At 41.9% G+C, this 19,635-nt stretch overlaps 1 protein-coding gene across 1 annotated transcript in view; it reads left to right on the forward strand.

The window, feature by feature from the left end:
• Positions 1-19,635, forward strand: part of MSH3 (mutS homolog 3) — a 756,380-nt gene that overhangs the window by 612,571 nt on the left and 124,174 nt on the right. The gene's annotated exons all lie outside the window — the stretch shown is intronic.

Here is a 19,635-nt window from a genome sequence, read left to right on the forward strand (position 1 = left end):
TAGTCTTTCTGTGGAATGTGATTTGATTGTACTTAAACTAGCACTTATAATTTCACTGCATAAGATATTCTCCATACTATAGCACAAGAAGATATATATATATACAGTAAACTCTCGATTATCCGGGACTCATGCAACCGGCACTCTCAAGCAACCGGAAAAAAAAGAAGAAAGAAACATGTTAGAGCATGAATGTGCTCTATAACAATCAAACAGTGCAGATCTCTTGAAACAGCAGGAGCTACGGTAAATAGACCTGTAGACAGGCACAGTAATTGATGTCTCGGGACACTAATCTGCTACACTAACCCTTGTTCACACTCATTAGACAAACGGATATAGGGACTGAAATAGACTGCAGCACTTATGATTGAATCAGCTTGGCAATATCCAGCATTATGATTCTGTATCAGAGCGGGCTATCTCACGGCTTTAACTTCTTGGTACAGTATCCCTCTGTCATGTTTCCTCTGTGGAACGAGTACTGTACTTCCGGACCAGGGGTCACACTACCGACTGGCAAGGGAGAGCCCAATGGGAGGATGTACAAAGATGCTCAATCAAAAACAATTTCCCAGAATGGCTCAATCTCTTGCTGAAAACAATGTGTTTATTCCGGATAAAATACAAGTGTATTTCCTGAATAAACACATTGTTTTCAGCAAGAGATTGAGCCATTCTGGGAATTAGTTTTTAAATGAGCATCTTGTTGAAGTCCGTCTCATAGTTATGATACGTATGTCCTGTCTAGTGTGCACCTCTAACCAGCTCCTGCCCATGTTATCCACGAATCACCAATGATTTAAAAGATTTGCCCCAATAGAAAAAATGAAGGTGACCCGGCTCAAGGGATTACAATTGAAGAGGAAAAAGAAGACACTGCTTCAAAGTTCACAAATACAGTACAGTATACAGTAAAACCAAAATGTTTATTGATCACTGGGTACAGTAAAAGCATAAACAGAACTGGATACAGTAAAGTACTGTATATCTGAAGGCTAAAACGCCTTAATCTTAGATGTCACATCTACTGTATCTAATTCTACACTACAGTATCTTCCTCTTGTGACCATGCAAATTACTGTACAGTACACTGTATCTGCTTAGACACCTGCACCCAAATTTCCACTACCCACCCTATAAACAGTGCATTACTACTGTATCTAGATTTTTTTTTATTCAAGTGTAAACATCTACTTTATTGTGCACTCATCCAACTCATAAAGTACAGAAGTGCCGAAACAGGTCCCAAGTAAGTGCAAACGCGTAGTACTTAACCTCAAGCAGAAGGTGGAAATATGCAAGAGGCTTGAGAAAGGTCGTGCAGTGTTTATGGAGGAATTTAATGTCAGTTTGTCAACTATCTATGACATTAACCCCCAGTCTCAGAAAATAAAGGAGTTTTATGTTATGTCGGAGAGTGACAAGAGTGTAGAGAAGCATCATACTCTTCATACAGAATTGTCTTTTCTCCAACATTGGTGTGTCCGGTCCACGGCGTCATCCTTACTTGTGGGATATTCTCTTCCCCAACAGGAAATGGCAAAGAGTCCCAGCAAAGCTGGTCACATGATCCCTCCTAGGCTCCGCCCACCCCAGTCATTCTCTTTGCCGTTGTACAGGCAACATCTCCAAGGAGATGGTTAAGAGTTTTTTTGGTGTTTAAATGTAGTTTTATTCTTCTATCAAGTGTTTGTTATTTTAAAATAGTGCTGGTATGTACTATTTACTCTGAAACAGAAAAGGATGAAGATTTCTGTTTGTAAGAGGAAGATGATTTTAGCAGTCAGTTACTAAAATCGATTGCTGTTTCCACACAGGACTGTTGAGATGAAGTAACTTCAGTTGGGGAAACAGTTAGCAGACTTTTCTGCTTAAGGTATGACTGGCCATATTTCTAACAAGACCATGTAATGCTGGAAGGCTGTCATTTCCCCTCATGGGGACCGGTAAGCCATTTTCTTAGTTTAACATAAAAGAATAAAGGGCTTCAAAAAGGGCTTAAAAACTGGTAGACATTTTTCTGGGCTAAAACGATTGCTTTATTAGGCATATTATACAGATTCTAACTAATTATTGGTGTTATAATCTTGGGGAAACGTTTAGGAAAACGGCAGGCACTGTGTTGGACACCTTTTTCAGATGGGGGCCTTTCTAGTTATAGACAGAGCCTCATTTCTCCAACATAGGTGTGTCCGGTCCACGGCGTCATCCTTACTTGTGGGATATTCTCTTCCCCAACAGGAAATGGCAAAGAGCCCAGCAAAGCTGGTCACATGATCCCTCCTAGGCTCCGCCTACCCCAGTCATTCTCTTTGCCGTTGTACAGGCAACATCTCCACGGAGATGGCTTAGAGTTTTTTAGTGTTTAACTGTAGTTTTTATTATTCAATCAAGAGTTTGTTATTTTAAAATAGTGCTGGTATGTACTATTTACTCTGAAACAGAAAAGAGATGAAGATTTCTGTTTGTAAGAGGAAAATGATTTTAGCAACCGTTACTAAAATCGATGGCTGTTCCACACAGGACTGTTGAGAGGAATTAACTTCAGTTGGGGGAACAGTGAGCAGACTTTTGCTGCTTGAGGTATGACACATTCTAACAAGACGATGTAATGCTGGAAGCTGTCATTTTCCCTATGGGATCCGGTAAGCCATTTTTATTACAGAGTAAATAAGGGCTTCACAAGGGCTTGTTAAGACTGTAGACATTTTCTGGGCTAAATCGATTCATATATAACATATTTAGCCTTGAGGAATCATTTAATATGGGTATTTTCGTAAAATAATATCGGCAGGCACTGTTTTAGACACCTTATTCTCTAGGGGCTTTCCCTAATCATAGGCAGAGCCTCATTTTCGCGCCGGTATTGCGCACTTGTTTTTGAGAAGCATGACATGCAGTCGCATGTGTGAGGAGCTCTGATACATAAAAAAGACTTTCTGAAGGCGTCATTTGGTATCGTATTCCCCTTTGGGCTTGGTTGGGTCTCAGCAAAGCAGATACCAGGGACTGTAAAGGGGTTAAAGATAAAAACGGCTCCGGTTCCGTTATTTTAAGGGTTAAAGCTTCCAAATTTGGTGTGCAATACTTTTAAGGCTTTAAGACACTGTGGTGATATTTTGGTGAATTTTGAACAATTCCTTCATACTTTTTCGCAATTGCAGTAATAAAGTGTGTTCAGCTTAAAATTTAAAGTGACAGTAACGGTTTTATTTTAAAACGTTTTTTGTACTTTGTTATCAAGTTTATGCCTGTTTAACATGTCTGAACTACCAGATAGACTGTGTTCTGAATGTGGGGAAGCCAAGGTTCCTTCTCATTTAAATAGATGTGATTTATGTGACACTGAAAATGATGCCCAAGATGATTCCTCAAGTGAGGGGAGTAAGCATGGTACTGCATCATTCCCTCCTTCGTCTACACCAGTCTTGCCCACTCAGGAGGCCCCTAGTACATCTAGCGCGCCAATACTCCTTACTATGCAACAATTAACGGCTGTAATGGATAATTCTATCAAAAACATTTTAGCCAAAATGCCCACTTATCAGCGTAAGCGCGACTGCTCTGTTTTAAATACTGAAGAGCATGAGGACGCTGATGATAATGGTTCTGATATGCCCCTACACCAGTCTGAGGGGGCCAGGGAGGTTTTGTCTGAGGGAGAAATTTCAGATTCAGGGAAAATTTCTCAACAAGCTGAACCCGATGTGATTACATTTAAATTTAAGTTGGAACATCTCTGCGCTCTGCTTAAGGAGGTGTTATCCACTCTGGATGATTGTGAGAATTTGATCATCCCAGAGAAACTATGTAAAATGGACAAGTTCCTAGAGGTCCCGGGGCCCCCAGAAGCTTTTCCTATACCCAAGCGGGTGGCGGACATTGTAAATAAAGAATGGGAAAGGCCCGGTATACCTTTCGTCCCTCCCCCCATATTTAAAAAATTGTTTCCCATGGTCGACCCCAGAAAGGACTTATGGCAGACAGTCCCCAAGGTCGAGGGGGCGGTTTCTACTTTAAACAAACGCACCACTATACCCATAGAAGATAGTTGTGCTTTCAAAGATCCTATGGATAAAAAATTAGAAGGTTTGCTTAAAAAGATGTTTGTTCAGCAAGGTTACCTTCTACAACCAATTTCATGCATTGTCCCTGTCACTACAGCCGCGTGTTTCTGGTTCGATGAGCTAGAAAAGGCGATCGATAGTGATTCTCCTCCTTATGAGGAGATTATGGACAGAATCCGTGCTCTCAAATTGGCTAATTCTTTCACCCTAGACGCCACTTTGCAATTGGCTAGGTTAGCGGCGAAAAATTCTGGGTTTGCTATTGTGGCGCGCAGAGCGCTTTGGTTGAAATCTTGGTCAGCGGATGCGTCTTCCAAGAACAAATTGCTTAACATTCCTTTCAAGGGGAAAACGCTGTTTGGCCCTGACTTGAAAGAGATTATCTCTGATATCACTGGGGGTAAGGGCCACGCCCTTCCTCAGGATAGGTCTTTCAAGGCCAAAAATAAACCTAATTTTCGTCCCTTTCGTAGAAACGGACCAGCCCCAAGTGCTACGTCCTCTAAGCAAGAGGGTAATACTTCTCAAGCCAAGCCAGCCTGGAGACCAATGCAAGGCTGGAACAAGGGAAAGCAGGCCAAGAAGCCTGCCACTGCTACCAAGACAGCATGAAATGTTGGCCCCCGATCCGGGACCGGATCTGGTGGGGGGCAGACTCTCTCTCTTCGCTCAGGCTTGGGCAAGAGATGTTCTGGATCCTTGGGCACTAGAAATAGTCTCCCAAGGTTATCTTCTGGAATTCAAGGGGCCTCCCCCAAGGGGGAGGTTCCACAGGTCTCAATTGTCTTCAGACCACATAAAGAGACAGGCATTCTTACATTGTGTAGAAGACCTGTTAAAAATGGGAGTGATTCATCCTGTTCCATTAGGAGAACAAGGGATGGGGTTCTACTCCAATCTGTTCGTAGTTCCCAAAAAAGAGGGAACGTTCAGACCAATCTTGGATCTCAAGATCCTAAACAAGTTTCTCAAGGTTCCATCGTTCAAAATGGAAACTATTCGAACAATTCTTCCTTCCATCCAGGAAGGTCAATTCATGACCACGGTGGATTTAAAGGATGCGTATCTACATATTCCTATCCACAAGGAACATCATCGGTTCCTAAGGTTCGCATTCCTGGACAAGCATTACCAGTTCGTGGCACTTCCTTTCGGATTAGCCACTGCTCCAAGGATTTTCACAAAGGTACTAGGGTCCCTTCTAGCGGTACTAAGACCAAGGGGCATTGCAGTAGTACCTTACTTGGACGACATTCTGATTCAAGCGTCGTCCCTTCCTCAAGCAAAGGCTCACACGGACATAGTCCTGGCCTTTCTCAGATCTCACGGATGGAAAGTGAACGTAGAAAAGAGTTCTCTATCTCCGTCAACAAGGGTTCCCTTCTTGGGAACAATAATAGACTCCTTAGAAATGAGGATTTTTCTGACAGAGGCCAGAAAAACAAAACTTCTAAACTCTTGTCAAACACTTCATTCCGTTCCTCTTCCTTCCATAGCGCAGTGCATGGAAGTAATAGGTTTGATGGTAGCGGCAATGGACATAGTTCCTTTTGCGCGCATTCATCTAAGACCATTACAACTGTGCATGCTCAGTCAGTGGAATGGGGACTATACAGACTTGTCTCCGACGATTCAAGTAAATCAGAGGACCAGAGACTCACTCCGTTGGTGGCTGTCCCTGGACAACCTGTCACAAGGGATGACCTTCCGCAGACCAGAGTGGGTCATTGTCACGACCGACGCCAGTCTGATGGGCTGGGGCGCGGTCTGGGGACCCCTGAAAGCTCAGGGTCTTTGGTCTCGGGAAGAATCTCTTCTACCGATAAATATTCTGGAACTGAGAGCGATATTCAATGCTCTCAAGGCTTGGCCTCAGCTAGCAAAGGCCAAGTTCATACGGTTTCAATCAGACAACATGACGACTGTTGCGTACATCAACCATCAGGGGGGAACAAGGAGTTCCCTGGCGATGGAAGAAGTGACCAAAATCATTCAATGGGCGGAGACTCACTCCTGCCACCTGTCTGCAATCCACATTCCAGGAGTGGAAAATTGGGAAGCGGATTTTCTGAGTCGTCAGACATTACATCCGGGGGAGTGGGAACTCCATCCGGAAATCTTTGCCCAAATTACTCAATTGTGGGGCATTCCAGACATGGATCTGATGGCCTCTCGTCAGAACTTCAAGGTTCCTTGCTACGGGTCCAGATCCAGGGATCCCAAGGCGACTCTAGTAGATGCACTAGTAGCACCTTGGACCTTCAAACTAGCTTATGTATTCCCGCCGTTTCCTCTCATCCCCAGGCTGGTAGCCAGGATCAATCAGGAGAGGGCGTCGGTGATCTTGATAGCTCCTGCGTGGCCACGCAGGACTTGGTATGCAGATCTGGTGAATATGTCATCGGCTCCACCATGGAAGCTACCTTTGAGACGAGACCTTCTTGTTCAAGGTCCGTTCGAACATCCGAATCTGGTCTCACTCCAGCTGACTGCTTGGAGATTGAACGCTTGATCTTATCAAAACGAGGGTTCTGAGATTCTGTTATTGATACTCTTGTTCAGGCCAGAAAGCCTGTATCTAGAAAAATTTACCACAAAATATGGAAAAAATATATCTGTTGGTGTGAATCTAAAGGATTCCCTTGGAACAAGGTAAAGATTCCTAAGATTCTATCCTTTCTTCAAGAAGGATTGGAGAAAGGATTATCGGCAAGTTCCTTGAAGGGACAGATTTCTGCCTTGTCTGTGTTACTTCACAAAAAGCTGGCAGCTGTGCCAGATGTTCAAGCCTTTGTTCAGGCTCTGGTTAGAATCAAGCCTGTTTACAAACCTTTGACTCCTCCTTGGAGTCTCAACTTAGTTCTTTCAGTTCTTCAGGGGGTTCCGTTTGAACCCTTGCATTCCGTTGATATTAAGTTATTATCTTGGAAAGTTTTGTTTTTGGTTGCAATTTCTTCTGCTAGAAGAGTTTCAGAATTATCTGCTCTGCAGTGTTCTCCTCCTTATCTGGTTTTCCATGCAGATAAGGTGGTTTTACGTACTAAACCTGGTTTTCTTCCGAAAGTTGTTTCTAACAAAAACATTAACCAGGAGATAGTCGTGCCTTCTTTGTGTCCGAATCCAGTTTCAAAGAAGGAACGTTTGTTGCACAATTTGGATGTTGTTCGCGCTCTAAAATTCTATTTAGATGCTACAAAGGATTTTAGACAAACATCTTCCTTGTTTGTTGTTTATTCTGGTAAAAGGAGAGGTCAAAAAGCAACTTCTACCTCTCTCTCTTTTTGGATTAAAAGCATCATCAGATTGGCTTATGAGACTGCCGGACGGCAGCCTCCTGAAAGAATCACAGCTCATTCCACTAGGGCTGTGGCTTCCACATGGGCCTTCAAGAACGAGGCTTCTGTTGATCAGATATGTAGGGCAGCGACTTGGTCTTCACTGCACACTTTTACCAAATTTTACAAGTTTGATACTTTTGCTTCTTCTGAGGCTATTTTTGGGAGAAAGGTTTTGCAAACCGTGGTGCCTTCCATTTAGGTGACCTGATTTGCTCCCTCCCTTCATCCGTGTCCTAAAGCTTTGGTATTGGTTCCCACAAGTAAGGATGACGCCGTGGACCGGACACACCTATGTTGGAGAAAACAGAATTTATGTTTACCTGATAAATTACTTTCTCCAACGGTGTGTCCGGTCCACGGCCCGCCCTGGTTTTTTTTATCAGGTCTGATAATTTATTTTCTTTAACTACAGTCACCACGGTATCATATGGTTTCTCCTATGCAAATATTCCTCCTTTACGTCGGTCGAATGACTGGGGTAGGCGGAGCCTAGGAGGGATCATGTGACCAGCTTTGCTGGGCTCTTTGCCATTTCCTGTTGGGGAAGAGAATATCCCACAAGTAAGGATGACGCCGTGGACCGGACACACCGTTGGAGAAAGTAATTTATCAGGTAAACATAAATTCTGTTTTTCGCGCCAATAATGCGCAGTTGTTTTTGGAGAGCAAGGCATGCAGATGCATATGTCAGGAGCTAAGAATCACTGAAAAAGCTTATAGAAGGCGTCTTGTGGTATCGTATTCCCCTCTGGGCTTGGTTGGGTCTCAGAAAAGCATTTAGCTGGGACTGTATAGGGGTTAAATGTAAAACGGCTCCGGTTCCGTTAATTTAAGGGTTAAAGCTCTGAAATTTGGTGTGCAATACTTTTAATGCTTTAAGACACTGTGGTGAAATTTTGGTGAATTTTGAACAATTCCTTCATACTTTTTCACATATTCAGTAATAAAGTGTTTTGAGTTTCAAATTTAAAGTGACAGTAACGGTTTTATTTTAAAACGTTTTTTGTGCTTTGTTGACAAGTTTAAGCCTGTTTAACATGTCTGTACCATCAGATAAGCTATGTTCTATATGTATGAAAGCCAATGTGTCTCCCCATTTAAATTTATGTGATAATTGTGCCATAGTGTCCAAACAAAGTAAGGACAGTAATGCCACAGATAATGATATTGCCCAAGATGATTCTTCAAGTGAAGGGAGTAAACATGATACTACATCCCCTACTGTGTCTACACCAGTTATGCCCACACAGGAGGCCCCTAGTACATCTAGTGCGCCAATACTTATTACCATGCAACAATTAACGGCTGTAATGGATAACTCCATAGCAAATCTTTTATCCAAAATGCCTACTTATCAGAGAAAGCGCGATTGCTCTGTTTTAAACACTGAAGAGCAAGCGGACGCTGATGATAACTGTTCTGACATACCCTCACACCAATCTCAAGGGGCCATGAGGGAGGTTTTGTCTGATGGAGAAATTTCAGATTCAGGAAAAATTTCTCATCAAGCTGAACCTGATGTTGTGACATTTAAATTTAAATTAGAACATCTCCGCGCACTGCTTAAGGAGGTGTTATCTACTCTGGATGATTGTGACAATTTGGTCATTCCAGAGAAATTATGTAAGATGGACAAGTTCCTAGAGGTTCCGGTGCCCCCCGACGCTTTTCCTATACCCAAGCGGGTGGCGGACATAGTAAATAAAGAGTGGGAAAGGCCCGGCATACCTTTTGTTCCCCCCCCTATATTTAAGAAATTATTTCCTATAGTCGACCCCAGAAAGGACTTATGGCAGACAGTCCCCAAGGTCGAGGGGGCGGTTTCTACTCTACTCTTCCCCTCCCATTTACTTCCTGTGCACTGCAGCTCGGACTTTCCATTTGAATTTCTATGTGCATGCTGGCACCAACTGACAACTAACTCCACCAACTGCTGTGCCGTTTGGCACCAACCTTGCTACAAAGAAACTCCTAGTCGCTACTAGCGACCACAAAACCGACTGTCTCCTAAGAATTTCCTAGTCGCTCCTTGCGACCGCCAAGTTCCTCAACAAAGGATAACCCAGTCGCTACCAGCGACCGCAAAGACCATCTTACTTATCCTAAAAGATCCGCGAGTCGTTACTAACGACCACCTCATCCTAAACCAAAGAATTCCTTAGTCGCTACTTGCGACCGCCAAGTTCTTCAACAAAGGATAAACCAGTCGCTACCGGCGACCGCAAAGACCAACCTACACTTCTTAAAAGATCCTCAAGTCGTTACTAACGACCACCTTATCTTCAACTGGAAGGATCTCCTAGTCGCTGTTTGCGACCGCCAAGTCCTTCAACAAAGGATCAACTAGTCGCTACTAGCGACCGCAAAGACCCATTTCTAAATTTCAAGATCCTGCTCTCCTCACGACAACAAAGCTATCATCTTTCGTGAACGCAAAGATTATCTTTAGATCCCCCAGGATTTCCTTACAGATTTAGGAATAGGGGTTGCCACGGCAACATCACCTACCATTTTAAAACGTGACGTCACGTCACCTTTACACAAAAAGGCGCCCTTTTTCTCTCATCCAGTAACGCCAACCACCATATACAGGCAATTTAAGCCTACAACTGGACAGTTACTTTCTTGTCACTTGGCAAGTCAATATCTTGGGATATCAGTACATTTTTCGCTAAAGCGCAAGTACTTTTTCTTATTGTTCTTTTATGCTTATTTTATGTATCTATACATTTATTAAGGGAGACGTCCCTTTTGTTTTACATTGTATCATTTTGTATCATTTTAGACATCTTGACACCTCTGTTTTATAAATTGCCTTTGGAAATTTTCCATTTGAACGATATTTACGCCTCTGTCTCTGTTCTGGTACATATATATATATTCCTTTCTATATATTATTACATATAAATACTTTGATGAATATATTTTTTCGTTGATTACATACTGGACACTGGTCCCTTTATTTAAATACACATCTCTTAGATATACCCGTGCTTTGAGCGCTTAACTTCACTTTTTCACATTGCGGTTTCTACTCTAAACAAACGCACTACTATTCCTATCGAAGATAGTTGTGCTTTCAAAGATCCTATGGATAAGAAATTAGAGGGTTTGCTTAAAAAGATTTTTGTACAGCAAGGTTACCTTCTACAACCAATTTCATGCATTGTTCCTGTCACTACGGCAGCGTGTTTCTGGTTCGAGGAACTAGAAAAATCACTCAATAAAGAATCTTCGTATGAGGAGGTTATGGACGGAGTTCAAGCACTTAAATTGGCTAACTCTTTTGTTTTAGATGCCGCTTTGCAATTAGCTAGATTAGCGGCGAAAAATTCAGGGTTTGCTATCGTGGCGCGCAGAGCGCTTTGGCTAAAGTCTTGGTCAGCGGATGTGTCTTCCAAGACAAAATTGCTTAACATTCCTTTCAAAGGTAAAACATTATTTGGACCTGATTTGAAAGAGATTATTTCAGACATCACTGGGGGAAAGGGCCACGCCCTCCCACAGGATAGATCTTTTAAGGCTAAAAATAAGCCTAATTTTCGTCCCTTTCGCAGAAATGGACCAGCCTCTAATTCTACATCCTCTAAGCAAGAGGGTAATACTTCACAACCCAAACCAGCCTGGAAACCAATGCAAGGCTGGAACAAGGGTAAGCAGGCCAAGAAGCCTACCACTGCTACCAAAACAGCATGAAGGGATAGCCCCCGATCCGGGACCGGATCTGGTGGGGGGCAGACTTTCTCTCTTTGCTCAGGCTTGGGCAAGAGATGTTCAGGATCCTTGGGCGCTAGAAATAGTTTCTCAAGGTTATCTCCTGGAATTCAAGGAACTACCCCCAAGGGGAAGGTTCCACAGGTCTCAATTATCTTCAAACCAAATAAAAAGACAGGCATTCTTACATTGTGTAGAAGACCTGTTAAAGATGGGAGTGATTCATCCAGTTCCAATAAGAGAACAAGGGATGGGTTTTTATTCCAACCTGTTCATAGTTCCCAAAAAAGAGGGAACATTCAGACCAATTTTGGATCTCAAGATCCTAAACAAATTTCTCAGGGTACCATCGTTCAAAATGGAAACTATTCGAACGATCCTACCTACTATCCAGGAAAATCAATTTATGACTACCGTGGATTTAAAGGATGCGTACCTACATATTCCTATCCACAAGGAACATCATCAGTTCCTAAGGTTCGCTTTTCTGGACAAGCATTACCAGTTTGTGGCACTTCCATTCGGATTAGCCACTGCTCCAAGGATTTTCACAAAGGTACTAGGGTCCCTTCTAGCGGTTCTAAGACCGAGGGGCATTGCAGTAGTACCTTACTTGGACGACATCCTGATTCAAGCGTCGTCTCTGTCAAAAGCAAAGGCTCATACGGACATCGTCCTAGCCTTTCTCAGATCTCACGGATGGAAGGTGAACAAAGAAAAAAGTTCTCTGTCCCCGTCAACAAGAGTTCCCTTCTTGGGAACAATAATAGATTCCTTAGAAATGAGGATTTTTCTGACGGAGGTCAGAAAATCAAAAATTCTAAGCTCTTGTCAAGTACTTCATTCTGTTCTTCGTCCTTCCATAGCGCAGTGCATGGAAGTAATAGGATTGATGGTTGCAACAATGGACATAGTTCCTTTTGCACGAATTCATCTAAGACCATTACAACTGTGCATGCTCAGACAGTGGAATGGGGATTATACAGACTTGTCTCCGACGATTCAAGTAGATCAAAAGACCAGAGATTCACTCCGTTGGTGGCTGACCCTGGACAATCTGTCACAGGGAATGAGCTTCCGCAGACCAGAGTGGGTCATTGTCACGACCGACGCCAGCCTGGTGGGCTGGGGCGCGGTCTGGGAACCCCTGAAAGCTCAGGGTCTATGGTCTCGGGAAGAATCTCTTCTCCCGATAAACATTCTGGAACTGAGAGCGATATTCAATGCTCTCAAAGCTTGGCCTCAACTAGCAAAGGCCAAATTCGTAAGGTTTCAATCAGACAACATGACGACTGTTGCATATATCAATCATCAGGGGGGAACAAGGAGTTCCCTGGCGATGGAAGAAGTGACCAAAATAATTCAATGGGCGGAGGATCACTCCTGCCACTTGTCTGCGATCCACATCCCAGGAGTGGAAAATTGGGAAGCGGATTTTCTGAGTCGTCAGACATTCCATCCGGGGGAGTGGGAACTCCATCCGGAAATCTTTGCCCAAATAACTCAATTATGGGGCATTCCAGACATGGATCTGATGGCGTCTCGTCAGAACTTCAAGGTTCCTTGCTACGGATCCAGATCCAGGGATCCCAAGGCGACTCTAGTAGATGCACTAGTAGCCCCTTGGACCTTCAACCTAGCTTATGTATTCCCACCGTTTCCTCTCATTCCCAGGCTGGTAGCCAGGATCAATCAGGAGAGGGCTTCGGTGATCTTGATAGCTCCTGCGTGGCCACGCAGGACTTGGTATGCAGACCTGGTGAATATGTCATTGGCTCCACCATGGAAGCTACCTTTGAGACAGGACCTTCTTGTTCAAGGTCCATTCGAACATCCGAATCTGGTTTCCCTCCAGCTGACGGCTTGGAGATTGAACGCTTGATTTTATCAAAGCGTGGGTTTTCAGATTCTGTAATAGATACTCTGATTCAGGCTAGAAAGCCTGTAACTAGAAAAATTTACCATAAAATATGGAAAAAATATATCTGTTGGTGTGAATCCAAAGGATTGCCATGGAACAAGATAAAGATTCCTAAGATTCTATCCTTTCTACAAGAAGGTTTGGAGAAAGGATTATCTGCAAGTTCTCTAAAGGGACAGATTTCTGCTTTATCTGTCTTACTACACAAACGACTGGCAGCTATGCCAGATGTTCAAGCATTTGTTCAGGCTCTGGTTAGGATCAAGCCTGTTTACAGACCTTTGACTCCTCCCTGGAGTTTAAATCTAGTTCTTTCAGTTCTTCAAGGGGTTCCGTTTGAACCCTTACATTCCGTAGATATTAAGTTACTATCTTGGAAAGTTTTGTTTTTGGTTGCAATCTCTTCTGCTAGAAGAGTTTCAGAGTTATCTGCTCTGCAGTGTTCTCCTCCTTATCTGGTGTTCCATGCAGATAAGGTGGTTTTGCGTACTAAGCCTGGTTTTCTTCCTAAAGTTGTTTCTAACAAAAATATTAACCAGGAGATAGTTGTACCTTCTTTGTGTCCGAATCCAGTTTCAAAGAAGGAACGTTTGTTACACAATTTGGATGTAGTCCGTGCTCTAAAATTCTATTTAGAGGCTACTAAAGATTTCAGACAAACATCTTCCTTGTTTGTTGTTTATTCTGGTAAATGGAGAGGTCAAAAAGCGACTTCTACCTCTCTTTCCTTTTGGCTTAAAAACATTTTCCGATTGGCTTATGAGACTGCCGGACGGCAGCCTCCTGAAAGAATCACAGCTCACTCCACTAGGGCTGTGGCTTCCACATGGGCATTCAAGAACGAGGCTTCTGTTGACCAGATATGTAAGGCAGCGACTTGGTCTTCACTGCACACTTTTGCCAAATTTTACAAATTTGATACTTTTGCTTCTTCGGAGGCTATTTTTGGGAGAAAGGTTTTGCAAGCTGTGGTGCCTTACGTTTAGGTGACCTGATTTGCTCCCTCCCTTCATCCGTGTCCTAAAGCTTTGGTATTGGTTCCCACAAGTAAGGATGACGCCGTGGACCGGACACACCAATGTTGGAGAAAACAGAATTTATGCTTACCTGATAAATTACTTTCTCCAATGGTGTGTCCGGTCCACGGCCCGCCCTGGTTTTTTAATCAGGTCTGATGAATTATTTTCTCTAACTAGTCACCACGGTATCATATGGTTTCTCCTATATATATTTCCTCCTGTCCGTCAGTCGAATGACTGGGGTGGGCGGAGCCTATGAGGGATCATGTGACCAGCTTTGCTGGGACTCTTTGCCATTTCCTGTTGGGGAAGAGAATATCCCACAAGTAAGGATGACGCCGTGGACCGGACACACCGTTGGAGAAAGTAATTTATCAGGTAAGCATAAATTCTGTTTTTAAAGCTGACAAATACATTTTGAAGTTTTTAGCACAAGTTTGGGAGTGAGTGCCTGCCGTTTTTCTCCTCTCCTACCAAGAATGGAAGTGCTTGACCAGTCCCTGTATGAATGGTTTTCACTGAAAAGGTCTGAGGGTGGTTGTATTTCTGGACCCATGTTGCAGGAAAAAGTGAGAGAATTTCATGAGAGAATGAATATTGAAGGCAAGTGTTCCTTTTCAAGTGGCTGGCTTACCTGATACAAGGTTTGTCATGGCATCCGTAAGTTGGACTTGTCAGGTGAGCAGAAATCAGCTGATTTTGAAGCTGGAGCTTAATTTCCTGTTGAGTTTAGCAAATTGGTTGCAGAAAATGGCCTAACCCCAGAGCAGATTTATAATGCAGATGTGACTGGTTTAATGTGTAAAAGTCTGCCTAATTCTACTTTGGCTGGTAGTAATGAGAAGGTAGCTCACTGGTTCAAGCTAAATAAAGAGTGTATCACTGTGCACGTTTGTGCAAATGCATTGGGAAATCATAAAATAAAGTTTCTTTCAAGTAATTGGCAAGAGTCCATGAGCTAGTGACGTATGGGATATACAATCCTACCAGGAGGGGCAAAGTTTCCCAAACCTCAAAATGCCTATAAATACACCCCTCACCACAACCACAATTCAGTTTTACAAACTTTGCCTCCTATGGAGGTGGTAAAGTAAGTTTGTGCTTGATTTCTATGATTTCTTCTATGATAAGCGCTTCTAATCATTCTGAAGCCCAGTTCCTCTCAGAGCACAGTTTGTCAGAGGGATGTGAAGTATCGCCTATTGATTTTTTATGTTTTTTCTCACGGAAAATCTGTTCAAGGGTTCTCTGTTATTGGTGGTAGGGATTCATCTCCCACCTCCCTTTTCAGATTGATGATATACTCTTATACCATTACCTCTGCTGATAGTTTTCAGTACTGGTTTGGCTATCTGCTATATGTGGATGGGTGTCTTTCAGTAAGTATGTATCATTATTTAAGACACTCTCAGCTATGGTCGGTGCTTTATAAAGTTTTAAATATACGTATTTACTTATATTTGCCATGAGTCAAGTCTATGTATATTTCCCTTTGCAGTCTGGCAGTTTCATTATGGGAATCATGTTTTAGGAAGTTTGCTTACCTGGGGTATAGTCTTTTTTCCAATTTGACTTGTTTTTTCTTATAAAAACTTGCGGGCAAATTAGGATCGCGAGGGCGCAAAATGCTGTTATTTATTGCATCATTCTTGGCGCGATAATTTTTTGGCGCGAATGTGCGTCTATAATGACGCAAGTTCATCATTTCCTGCGTCTTAGTTGACGCCAGGTTTTTCAACTTCCTTTTGCGTCGTGCGTCATACTTGGCGCCAAAAAATTTAGTTTTATGCTCAGAGGGCTATGCTATTTGCTTTTTTGCAAATTTTAGCATTTGCATTTTTTCCCCATTCTTGAAACTGCTATATGTGGAAATAATATATTTTGTTTAAATGTTATTTTTTTCTTTTACATTTTACATTTTACAATATGTCTCAATCTGATCCTGTATCAGAAGCTGCTGTAGGAACCATGCTGCCTGAACACAGTTCTACCAAAGCTAAGTGTATCTGTTGTAAGCTAGTGGAGATTATATCTTCAGCTGTAGTATTTAACAGTTGTCATGATAAGCTTTTGCATGCAGAAAAGGTTTCTATTAGTGCTAGTACAGTATCTGTTGTTCCCTCAACATTTAAAGTACATGATATCCCTGTTGATATGAAAAATTATCTCAATCCAATGTAGGGAACCAGCAATATCTTCAAGCAATGCAAATGCAGACAGGAGCTCACTACTAGCTCCAAAGTACATCCAATAAACAAAGACGTCCACAGTATAAGCTTCCAAATCTTTTCTTTATTTAGGGAAGGATTCAAAGGTACAAAAATAGGAAAATTGAATCTTATCTAAGGAAAGCTTATTTACATTCTGGCTATATTCTCAGACCTGCTAGCAATGCCTTGCATTGTTCGTTTGCTTCAGCATGCTAATCATTTATATCTGTGATGCTATTTTTGATATCATCAAGATTGATGTTAAATCTATGTACTTGGCTATTTTAGCTAGAAGAGCTTTATGGCTCAAATCTTGCAATGCTGACATGGTATCTAAATCTAGGTTGCTATCTCTATCATTTCAGGGTAATAATTTATTTGGTTCCCAGTTGGATTCTATTATTTCCACTATTACTGGGGGGAAGGGAGTCTAAGGGTAAATCTAAAGCTTCTAATCATTTTCGTTCCTTTTGTCAGAATAGAGAACAGAAAACCACTCCATCCCCTTAGGACTCTGGCTCCAATTGGAAGCCATCTTTGAGTTTGAATAAACCAAAGCCATCCCCCAAGACTGCATAAAGGGGTGGCCCGCAATCCAGTTCTATTGGTGGGGGGGGCAGATTGAAATTATTTCAATATGTTTGGATAGGTTCCATTCAGAATCATTGGATTCAGAATATTGTCACTCAGGGGTATCGAATAGGTTTCAGAATAAGACCTCCTGTGAGAAGAATTTTTTCTCTCTCACGTTCTAACAAATCCTGTGAAAGCTCAGGCCTTTCTGAAGTGTGTTTCAGATCTGGAGCTTTCAGGAGTAATTGTACCAGTTCCACTTCTGGAAAAGGGTCTGGGTTTTTATTCAAATCTATTCATTATCCCAAAGAAGGAAAATTAATTCAGACCAGTTCTGGATCTGAAGTTTTTGAATCAATTTGTAAGGGTCCCAACTTTCAAGATGGTGACTATAAGGATTATTCTGCCTTTTGTTCAGCAAGGTCATTGCATGTCCTCAATAGACTTACAGGATGCATATCTTCACATTCCGATTCATCCAGACCACTATCGTTTCTGAGATTCTCTTTTCTAGGCAAGCATTACCAATTTGTTGCTCTTCCATTTGGCCTAGCAACAGCTCCAATAATCTTTTTGAAGGTTCTTGGTGCCCTTCTATCTGTAATCAGAGAGCAGGGTATTGCGGTATTTCCTTATTTGGATGATATCTTGGTACTGGCTCAATTTTTTCATTTAGCAGAATCTCACACAAATCAACTTGTGTTGTTTCTTCAAAGACATGGTTGGAGGATCAATTTACCAAAGAGTTTCTTGATTCCTCAGACAAGGGTCACCTTTTTAGGTTTCCAAATAGATTCAGTGTCCATGACTCTGTCTTTAACAGACAAGAGACATTTGAAGTTGGTTTCAACCATTTTAAACCTTCAGTCTCGATCATTCCCTTCAGTGGCTATGTGCATGGAATTTTAGGTCTTATGACTGCAGCATCTGACGCAATCCCCTTTGCTCATTTTCATATGAGACGTCTGCAGATTTGCATGCTGAATCAATGGTGTAGGGATTATACTCTGATATCACAATTGATATTGTTAAATCCCAACACTCAACTCTCTCTGACTTGGTGGTTAGACCATCATCGGATCATTCAAGGGGCCTCTTTTGTTCGTCCTTCCTGGACTGTGATTTCAACAGATGCAAGTCTCACAGGTTGGGGAGCTGTTTGGGGTCTCTGACAGCACAAGGAGTTTGGAATCCTCAAGAGGCGAGGTAACCAATCAATATTTTAGAACTCTGTGCTATTTTCAGGGCTCTCCAGGCTTGGCCTCTATTAAAGAGAGAATCATTCATTCGTTTTCAGACAGACAATATCACAACTGTGGCATATGTCAATTATCAGGTTGGAACGCGCAGTCCTTTAGCGATGAAAGAAGTATCTTGGATACTTTCTTGGGCGGAATCCAACTCCTGTCTAATTTCTGTGATACCTTTCCCAGGTGTAGACAATTGGGAAGCGTATTATCTCAGTTGTCAGTCTTTACATCCAGGGGAGTGATCTCCAAGATCATAATGGAACAATCGCATGTGTTTCTGATAGCACCAGCATGGCCTCACAAATTTTGGTTTGCGGATCTTGTCCGGATGTCAAGTTGCCAACCTTGGCCACTTCCTTTAAGACCAGATCTGCTGTCTCAAGGGCCGTTTTTCCATCAGGATCTTAAATCTCTAAATTTGAAGGTGTGGAAAATGAATGCTTAGTGCTTAGTCATAGAGGTTTCTCTGATTAATACAATGCTACAGGCTCATAAGTATGTTTCATGGAAGATTTATTATCGGGTTTGGAAAACCTATATTTCATGGTGTTCTTCTCATAAATTCTCTTGGCATTCTTTTAGAATTCCTAAAATTTTACAGTTTCTTCTGGATGGTTTGGATAAAGGTTTGTCTGCAAGTACTTTGAAGGGACAAATCTCTGATCTTTCTGTTTTATTTCATAGAAAGATTGCTAAGCTTCCTCATATTCACTGTTTTGTTCAGGCTTTGGTTCGTATCAAGCCTGTTATTAAATCAATCTCTCCTCCTTGTAGTCTTAAAGGGACACTGAACCCAAATTTTTTCTTTTGTGATTCAGATAGAGCATGCAATTTTAAACAACTTTCTAATTTACTCCTATTATCAATTTTTCTTCGTTCTCTTGCTTTCTTTCTTTGAAAAATAAGGCATCTAAGCTATTTTTTTGGTTCAGTACCATGGAAAGCACTTGTTTATTGGTAGGTGAATTTACCCAACAATCAGCAAGAACAAAAAAGTGTGTTCACCAAAAATAGGCCGGCATCTAAACTTACATTCTTGCTTTTCAAATAAAGATACCAAGAGAATGAAAATAATTTGATAATAGGAGTAAATTAGAAAGTTGCTTAAAATTGCATGCTCTATCTGAATCACGATAGAAAAAAATTGGGTTCAGTGTCCCTTTAATTTGGTTTTGAAGGCTTTGCAGGCTCCTCCTTTTGAGCCTATGCATTATTTGGATATTAAACTACTTTCTTGGAAAGTGTTGTTCCTTTTGGCTATCTCTTCAGCTAGAAGAGTTTCTGATTTGTCTGCTCTCTCTTGTGAGTCTCCTTTTCTGATTTTCCATCACGATATGGCTGTTTTGCGGACTTTGTTTAAATTTCTTCCTAAGGTTGTAAATTCTAACAACATTAGTAGGGAAATTGTTGTTCCTTCTTGTGTCCTAATACTAAGAATACTCTTGAAAGATCTTTACATTCTTTGGATATTGTAAGAGCTTTGAAATATGTCGAAGCTACTAAAGATTTCAGGAAGACTTCTTTGGCATCTTGGTTAAAA

This window comes from Bombina bombina, chromosome 2, assembly GCF_027579735.1.
Source record: "Bombina bombina isolate aBomBom1 chromosome 2, aBomBom1.pri, whole genome shotgun sequence".
NCBI classification, from domain to species: domain Eukaryota; kingdom Metazoa; phylum Chordata; class Amphibia; order Anura; family Bombinatoridae; genus Bombina; species Bombina bombina.